At 38.4% G+C, this 9113-nt stretch overlaps 1 protein-coding gene across 1 annotated transcript in view; it reads left to right on the forward strand.

Moving 5' to 3' along the window:
* CFAP54 (cilia and flagella associated protein 54) overlaps positions 1-6908 on the forward strand; it is a 335670-nt gene extending 328762 nt beyond the window's left edge. Inside the window, exon 69 of the mRNA XM_077111714.1 lies at positions 6494-6908. The gene's annotated coding sequence lies outside the window, so the exon portion shown is untranslated. The remainder of the gene's footprint in view (positions 1-6493) is intronic.
* The last annotated feature ends 2205 nt before the right edge of the window (positions 6909-9113 follow it).

Raw genomic sequence — 9113 nt, forward strand, 5'->3', positions numbered from 1 at the left:
GGGGCCCTTTAAGGGGGAACCATTTTGGGAAAAAGCTTTAGAAGCACCAGAACCGAGAGAGCCCACACAGCCCGAGACTTTTGGAGTTGAGCAAAGAAAACACCCCTGGGGAAGCCGTTGAAGAAGTCTGAAGAGAAAGCCATGTGCCTTTCAGCTGAGCGAGAAACCCTGAGGTATCTTTACCTGAACTCCTTAATTTTTACATTTGAATAGCTTTGCCTTAATTTGGACATTTTCATGGCTTTAGAACTGTAAACTTGCAACTTAGTAAATTCCCCTTTCTAAAAGCCACTCTATTTCTGGTGCATTGCATTCTGGGACCTTTTACAAACTAGAGCACTCGCTCTTTTTATTTAGAAAATATTGCATGAAGTGCCTGCTATGTTCAAAGGACTGTGCATGTGAAGTTTGCCAGTTAGGCAGTACCTGCGTCAAAAACCACATCTAATGATCCCAGCCCCTCATCCCAGACCCTGCCCGGCACCTCCTCTTCCGCCTCCTCCCTGCGGCCTCCATGTCTCCTACGTGCTCTTGTCATGCTCTCTTTTTACTGTGCATACTTCTCTGCGTGACTGTCTCCCTCCTTGATCTCAGGGCCGAAATTAGGTGGATTAACATGGAGCGATGAATTTATCTCCCTTCCAAATTTTTATAGGAGTTTCCCATAAAAGATTGGACTTGCATTCCATTGCCTATTACTGAGTCTAAATGTTTTTAGCATTTTTTTATTGGTCCACAGCATTTTTTTCTATTTCTATACCTTGTCAGGAGTTTGCTGAATTTTTGCTTATATATTCACCTTTTCTTGCTCATTTCCAAGGTTATCAAGACTTTTAGCCCTTTTCATATAGTTTGTGAATATTTTTTTCAGATTCTCATTTGCCTATTCTTCATTTATTGTTCAAAGGTTCATTTTTAACAAAATGCAAAGATAGGATTAATTTAAATAAGAAAAAATAAAGGCAGGAAAGTAAGATGGATCCAGTTTAAAAAATTGAATTAATTTTTTAAAATGATATCATTGCATCCTTTACACGAACTAGGGATCAGCCACAGATTTGGCTGTATGTCCACATGCTAATAAGCAGATACAATACAATCCAAAATTAACCGTGTAAGGGAAAAAGCACAACACATGTTCAATAGAAACGCTGGCGTTCCTAGTACTAATACAGGAAATAGTTTTTCCTGTGGGTCTTCAGGAGAATAAACTGCTCACAGGGAATAGCAAATATTTCTTAGACTCTTTCAAAGATTGTAGACTATTCAAGAATTTAAAATTTATTTTATTTCTGCAAAAACAATATCAATTTTTAGATCAACTAGTTTAAAACAATTTGGGAGGAAATTAAGAGAGATAAATAAAAGGATCATTTTTTACTGATCACTTTTTATTTTTGTGTGAGGAGAAATACTTCATCGCAGTTTGTTTTTTTCTTAAAGCAATTTTACTGGTTGAAAATTTTTTTCAAATATTTTTAGGATAGCACTGAAAACTGAAATAGGTGACTTTTCAGAACTTCAAAGTCTGATTCTTTGACCTGCTTGAAGTTGGTTTATCAATCTTGACACAACATTCAGAAAGAACACAGCACACAACTACAAATATGTGTTTCTGCATGAGGTGCTAGAAAAAAGTCTAAAATGGAGAAAAGAGAAGCAATTCTTCAGTAGCTGAGAATACATGGAAATGCTGTTTCATGCATACATTTTTCAGGATTTCTGATTGAGAGAAAATAATTTATCTGAGATAAAATTAATATTTTTTCTGGTTTGGGATTACAGTTTTCATGGAACCATGGTTCATAGGTTTAAAAGCATCTTAAAGGTTTTTCAGTCCAATTATCGACGATAAGTGTAAATCTGCTTTAAACCATCTCCACTGAGAAGCAATTGGCCAATACTAGAATAAAAGCTTAGTATAGTGGTTAAGAAAGCTGGCTCTGTCATCAGACAGTCTCGGTTAGAGTCCTGGCTTTCCTTCCCATTTACCACCTGTGGAATTTAGGCATATTTCTTAACCTCTCTGTACTTCGGTTTCTTCATCTGTAAAGTAGAGACAGATAACACACCTTAAACAGTGTCTGCCACCTATTGAATGCTCAATAACAAGTAGTGGTTGCTATTTTTACATTCTTATATTATTAGTTACACTTTCAGAGAAATACAGTTCTGCCTTGAAAGAATTTCTAAAGGCCAGGACTTTTTTTTTTTTTTTTTTTTAAGTAATAAGAAGTCTACTTCTGATAATAGAGTAGTTTTCTTTGAACTACCATCAGCCAATAACAATTATGAACTCTAAACCAAAATACATTTTAAAAATACATTGTAAACATAAAGATGGAATTAAAATAACTGTTTGAGGTTGGTGTGATGCCCCGATTGATATATGCTAGAGTAATTTGGACAGAGAATAAAAAAGTATTTGCAGAGTCCCCTTGGGGGTGAGGGAGAAAGGAAATATTAAACTTCCCCAGCTGGGGAATTTCTGATATTCTTGCAAGCAGTTGGGATAACCAGTTCAATTGGCTGAGCCCTTGATGTTGGGGTTTACTCCTATGAAACTTATTCCTGCAAAGGAGAAGCTAAGTCTACTTATAATTATGCCTAAAAGTCACCCCAGACAATCTCTTTTGTTACTCAGATGTGACCTCTCTCTCTAAGCCAACTCAGCAGGTGAACTCCCTGCCCTCCCCCTGTGTGGGACATGACTCCCCAGGGTGTAAATCTCCCTGGCCACATGGGACCTGACTCCTGGGATGAGCTGGGACCCAGCATCATAGGACTGAGAAACTTCTTGACCAAAAGGGGAAAGAGAGAAATGAGTCACAATGAAGTTTCTATGGCTGAGGGATTTCAAACTGAGTCGAGAGGTTACCTTGGAGGTTATTCTTATGCATTATATAAATATCCATTTTTAGTTTATGGTATATTGGAGTGACTGGAGGGAAGTACCTGAAACTGTTGAGCTGTGTTCCAGTAGCCTTGATTCTTGAAGATGGTTGTATAACTATATAGCTTTTACAGTGTGATTGTGAAAACTTTGTGTCTGATGCTCCTTTTAACCAGCGTATGGACAGATGAGTTAAAAAAAAATAAGGATAAAAAATACTTTAAAAATGGGGGGGATAAAGAGTAAATACTGGGTAGATTGAAATACTAGTGGTCAATAAGAGGGAGGGGTAAGGGACATGGGATGTACGAGTTTTTTCTTTTTCTAGAATGATGCAAATGTTCTAAAAAATTATCATGGTGATGAATACACAATTATATAATGAATTTGTTAGCCACTGATTGTATACTATGGATGGACTGCATGTGTTTGACGATTTCTCAATAAAAATATTATAAATAAGTAAGTAAATAAATTAATAAATAAATAACTTTTGAAGCCCTTGGAGAGTGACCAAAAATAGACAGAGACTGGAGGGGACATGCTCCTTGAAATCAGGGAAGCAAACTCAGTGAGAGCCACGGACAGCTTTTCCCCTGAGGGCAGCTCCTCACCTTGCACGGCATAGAAGGGAGAGTGCTCAATCACGGAGAGACTGTTTCTGTGGACTAAGGTTTCAGAAGTCAGTTTGAGACTGTCAGAGCAGCTAGAAATTAAAGTGGGATGTGCCAGAAAAGGGAGCCACAAACTGGGGCACCCCTAAATCTATAAACATATCTCCCAAATCATCAGCTGATTCTCAAACTGTGCATTCACATGATGAGCTTCCAGGGAACCTAGGGAAAGCCGTGCTGGAAGGCTGTAGGAGCTGTGCAGAGCCTCAGGAGACACCTGGAGCTGGAAAATTAAATTTTGGAGTTCAAGTCCAGCAGAGGAAAAGAGGCTTGCTAAATTCTGCATGGTATGTGAATATATCTCAATAAAATTGCATTGGAAAATATCAGTCAAAGCAAGTAGAGCCACAGAAGTCCCAAATGGTATAAATATCAGATAAAGACTTCAAAATAACTATTATATGCATGCATAAAAGAATAAACTGGAAGCTACTGATGTAACAGATAAAGAGATGGAGACTATCAGAAAAGATATGAAAACTAGAAAAAAAACCAGATGGAAATTCTAGAACTGAAAAATATATCTGATATTATAAAACAAACAAACAAACAAAAAACATTGAATGGACTTAACAGCAAATTAAGCACTGGAGAAGAAAGAATCAGTTAACTTGAGGACAAAAGAGGACAAAACAATATAAATTAGCCAACTGAAGCACAGAGAGAAAAATGATTTAAATATGTGCAGAGCTGTAACGGCCTAAGTGACAATAACCAGTATTCTAACGCATGTGAGTCTGAAGTACTGGAAAGGAAGGAGAGACAGAATGGGGGCAAACAGGAAAAAAAAAAGATAGCCCCCAAATTTTTTCAAATTTGATTAAAAACATTAACATTAGGATATTTAGCAAACTCCAAGCAGAATAAATAGAAAGAAAACACATTTGGAAAAATCATAATCAGACTTCTGTAAACCAAACATAGGGTAAAAAAACTTAAAATCAGCCAGAGGAAAAAGACACATCACAAAGTACTAAAAAAAAAAAAAAAAAAAATGACAAAAGTAAGGATTATGGCTGACTTCTCATCAGAAACATTGGAGACCCAAAGACCTCCGTGTTCTGTTGACTTCTGACTTCCAGCTTCTCCCCATGGTTTCCCCCTGTCTGACTTTCATTCTGCTTATGAAGGACAGTAGTGATCTGGGTTAGAGCCCAGCCTGATTCAGCGGGGCCACACCTTAGCTGAAGTGACCCCTTGAAGAGATCTTATTTACAATGGGTCCACACCCACCAGAAAGTGGACCAAAGCCAAGAACTTGTCCACGCTGGAGTCCACAAGTCCATCCACCACTCCAGCCTTCGCAGTTTTCCCCGGGCTGAGGTATTCCTTTGGATGCAGGACTTTCAGTGCTAAAACCAGGACAGTCCCAAACCAAGACAGTTCCAGGCAAACTGAGACAGTTTGGCCATCCTACAAAGACAGCAATTCATTTCTTTGGAAGTGGAGGAATAACAGAGTATGGAGAGGAGGGAGAGCATATTGGGATAGCCGTGAGATGGCAGGAGGTTAGACAGTGGACGAAGCATTCCCTTTCAATGATCCTTCAAACCTTAAGAAAAATCAGTAAACTGACAAAATGATAGGTGTAAAATATGAATGTGTGTTTGGAAACCACTAGTGGGGTAATATGAGTGAAAAATAGACAGTGTCTATCCTAGACATGGTATTCATGGAACAAGGACCATGAGTATGTCATTCTGCACAAATTCATAGAAATCATGGGAAAGTCTTTGGACTGTCATGGCTAGGAAATGGTAGAGTTGAGTCAAATATGGATATATTAAGAGCAAAAATGGCTCAGGTTCCATCTGTGTATTATAACATACGGTTAAGAATCTTTTGGTTTGGGTTATAACAAATCTACCCTCTACTGAATAATACAATAAATTTGCTCACTCAGGTAATTAAAACTCCAAACGTAAGGTAGGTTTCAGATTTGATTCAGTCCAGAAGATCAAGATCACTTCTGGGCTCTGGCTCTATTTCTCAGCAAGTATCTTAGCACCCTTTTTTTTTTTATGACATTTTTATCTTTGGGCTGGTTTTCCTCATTGTAGCAACAGTGGTCATAGCAATTCCACAACTCCCATTCTCACACAATCCCATTTGTCAACTACTTTTGTTCTTTAAAGGGCCAAAGAGTAAATATTTTAGGTTTTGCAGATCAAACAATCTTTGTTGCAATTACTCAACTCTGCTGTTGTAATGTGAAAGCAGCTGTGAAACAAATGACTGACTGCGTTCCAGTAGAGTTGTATTTATCAATGTGAATTTCATATGATTTTTTCTGGCAGGGGCAGGCGCTGAGAATTGAATCCGGGTCTCCGGCATGGCAGGCCACTGTCGCACCACCACAAATTTCACGATTTTTATGCATCATAAAATAGTCTTCTATTTTCCACCATTTAAAAATGTAAAAGCTATTCATAGCTCACTAGCCAAACAAATGCAGATGCCAGACCACATTTGACCCATGGGCCATAGTTTGCTGACCCTTGGCTTAAGAGGCTAACTGACTAGAATTTTAGACAAGAAAATCTCTTTCCCTTCTGGCATATGTTCCCTTTACTCTTCTCTATGCACTCCTAGCTTCTGCCATCTATTCCTGCACCTTTAAATACTATTTATCTGCCAAAATCCCCCGAATTTTTATCTCCAGCCTAGACTTCTCCCCTGATCTCCAGCCACCTGCCTACTTGACATCTCCATTTAGAGGTTCAGTAGCATTTCAAGCTTAACACATCAAAATCTGCTAGATTACTTCTGGGTCCTTAGGAGGCCCATTTTCAAGCAGCAAACAGAAGCTCGGTGGCATTCCCATGAGATTGACCCCAATGCCACAGAATGCTACTTCAGCATTCCTTATATTTTTAACATACTCATGGTGTAATGAAGTACTAATTTCCCTTTTTTCCTCCTCTAGAGATGAAGAAAACTGAGAAGTGAATCCAAGAGTGTTACATCAGAATGAGGAATTTTTCCAGCAACATCTTTCAGCCTTTAGACATTTGTTGAGAAGAAATAGGCATGATTCAGTATCTCGCTTGCATAGAAGGCTCCAGTTCAGCTGATCATTTAGGATGTTTCCAAATATCCCAGATGTTGTTTTGAGTTTTTGCTTTTGCTCACCTGGCTTCCTGTAGCTTCAAAGATGTCTGAGCTCATACTAAGGCAGTTTACTCTCTTTGGTCACTTATATATCTGTATATCTCTCCAACTTGCCCAGAAATTGATCTATTTCTGTATCAAGTTGTTTTGGTGTCCCTATCTCTCTCCCCTGTATCTTGAAAAGAATAAATTCTCAAGTAACTGAAAATCACATTTTGATTAAAATGAGTGTGTACACATATTTAGTCCTTTATTTATTTGATATACATTTTTTTTAACACTGCTATGTACCAGCACAGTTCAGGCTCTGAAAACATGAAGACCTGTAAGCCGTGCCCCCAGCGCTTAACATGCTCATTAAGGGAACCAGAAAAGAAAACGTACTATTCACAATACAGCAGCATGGAGATTAGAGCAGAGGACTGAAGGAAATGTTTTAGCAACAGAGGAAAATCATCAAGGGTTCAGAGAGGAGATAATTCAGCTCCTCTAGTAGGAAAGGAAAAGAAAAGAAGGGAAAGAAGGCAAAAATGGGACTCCCTAGCCTAAGATAGTGTTAGTTGAACCACAAGAATAATTACTCCCGGAAAGAGGAAGTATTGAGAAGATTTATTGGGCAGATGAAATGCTTAATGAGACCATAAATGAGGAGAATTGCTTCTTATGGCAAATGAGAAGATAATTTTTATCAGATAATGAAATTGTTTTCAGTCTTTAGAATGAAAATGAATCCCTTGCTAATGCAGATCGTGCTAATAAAGGGAGTGAGAGAACGTCGGAATTACACTGGGCTGGCAGTAGGCAGAAACCAATCTAAATAGTCTAGGAGAAAACATGAAAGATAATGAAGTAATCAAAATAATTGCTTAATAGGGAATGTGAAAGATCTGAAATGTTAAATTATAATTGTACATTTTCAAGAAAAATGAGGTGACCTTAAGGAACAGATTAGATACCTAAACTCACATCTGGTAGAAGCAATGATTTTGTTAGCAAATCAGAGGATTAATTAAATCTGGGGAAGCTCTGAAATCCACCAGTGCAGGTTATATTGTAATGGAATACAACTGGTATATTGGTATCATAATTAATGCTTAGGGTGAACTTCTTTATTAAATGTATTCTGGCAGGAGTTCACGTGACAGATGTGAAGTGAAGAGGACAACAATTTGTTATTTAAAACCAAAATTGACTTTAACAGCTTCTTCTTTCAAAGGAGGAAGGGCATAGCTCATCTAATGGAAAAATAAATATATTATTTTCTCCCTCCTTTGAAATTTCCCTGAAGCCCCTCCAAAGTATGACAGCAAGCAGGATCCCCCCCTCAGCCAGCCTTCTAGCAAAATAAGGAAGGGGGTGTTGGGGAGTGACTTATTTGTTACTTTTCGGTTACCTCTGAATCTGTTCACTTGCTTCAGCTGAGCAAATTCAGAGACTGGTAGCAGGCAGAAGAGAGCAAGGTTGAAATTTTAAACTTCTGTCTGCTCTCAGAGCAGCTGAGGGGTAAGACTGGAGAAAATGGGCAATTGTTTCTCTAACTCATTAAGCCTAGGTAATGGAATGCCAGAGCATGTGGGAATCGGTGGCCTAAATTGTTTTAAAGGTCAAGGTAATGGGAAATTAATTTCTTGGGGAGGCCAAAGGGGAGGTGACAAGAGAAAAGGTCGACCTTGAGGGGAAAAGGGCGGGAAGCAGCAGAGAGATCCAGAACCCCTTCTCCCGCTACCCACAGAGAGGGCTTCGGTGAGATAAGGAATACATAGTGGATTAAGGGAGATGTGGTTGTTCCATGGTGAGGGTGGGCTGATGCCTTCCTTAGTAAGGGAAGAGACAGAAGAATTCAGAATCAGAGGTGCTATAAGAATGGCGGGAACCTAGAATTCCCAAATGGTTCCCAAAAAGACTGTGAGAGGGCAGGGGGCAAGGATCTCTGTAGTGTGCTGGATGGAGTCACTGCCAATTTTGGTCTTAAATGATGGGTAACGCACCTAATATTTGCACACCAAAATGTGTTTATTAATTTAAATCTGTTTTTTACTTTGAGTTTAACATTAAGGTTTAGAATTTGAGTTCTGTTTACACAGCACAAACTTTAGACCATTTAGAAATTCTTCTCTCAGGCACATTTAAAAGATTCCTGTGAATTCTATTAAACAAACATCTTGTACAACTTTAACTACAACTTAAAAGTTTCTTTGCTGAAAGTCCTTGCAGAAAACAGGCATGGTTACATATCTAACTTTTTTTGTTGTTATTAAAGAAGCTGCGGGTTTACAGAACAACCATGCATAAAATACAGGGTCCCTGCATACCACCCCACTACCACACCTTGCATTGGTGTGGAACAATTATTACAATTGATGGTACTATAATTTTATAATTGTACAAGTCCATGGTTTAATTTAGGGCTCACTGTTTCTGTATTGTAGCTCTAT

The sequence above is a fragment of the Tamandua tetradactyla genome, chromosome 7 (assembly GCF_023851605.1).
Source record: "Tamandua tetradactyla isolate mTamTet1 chromosome 7, mTamTet1.pri, whole genome shotgun sequence".
NCBI classification, from domain to species: Eukaryota; Metazoa; Chordata; class Mammalia; order Pilosa; family Myrmecophagidae; genus Tamandua; species Tamandua tetradactyla.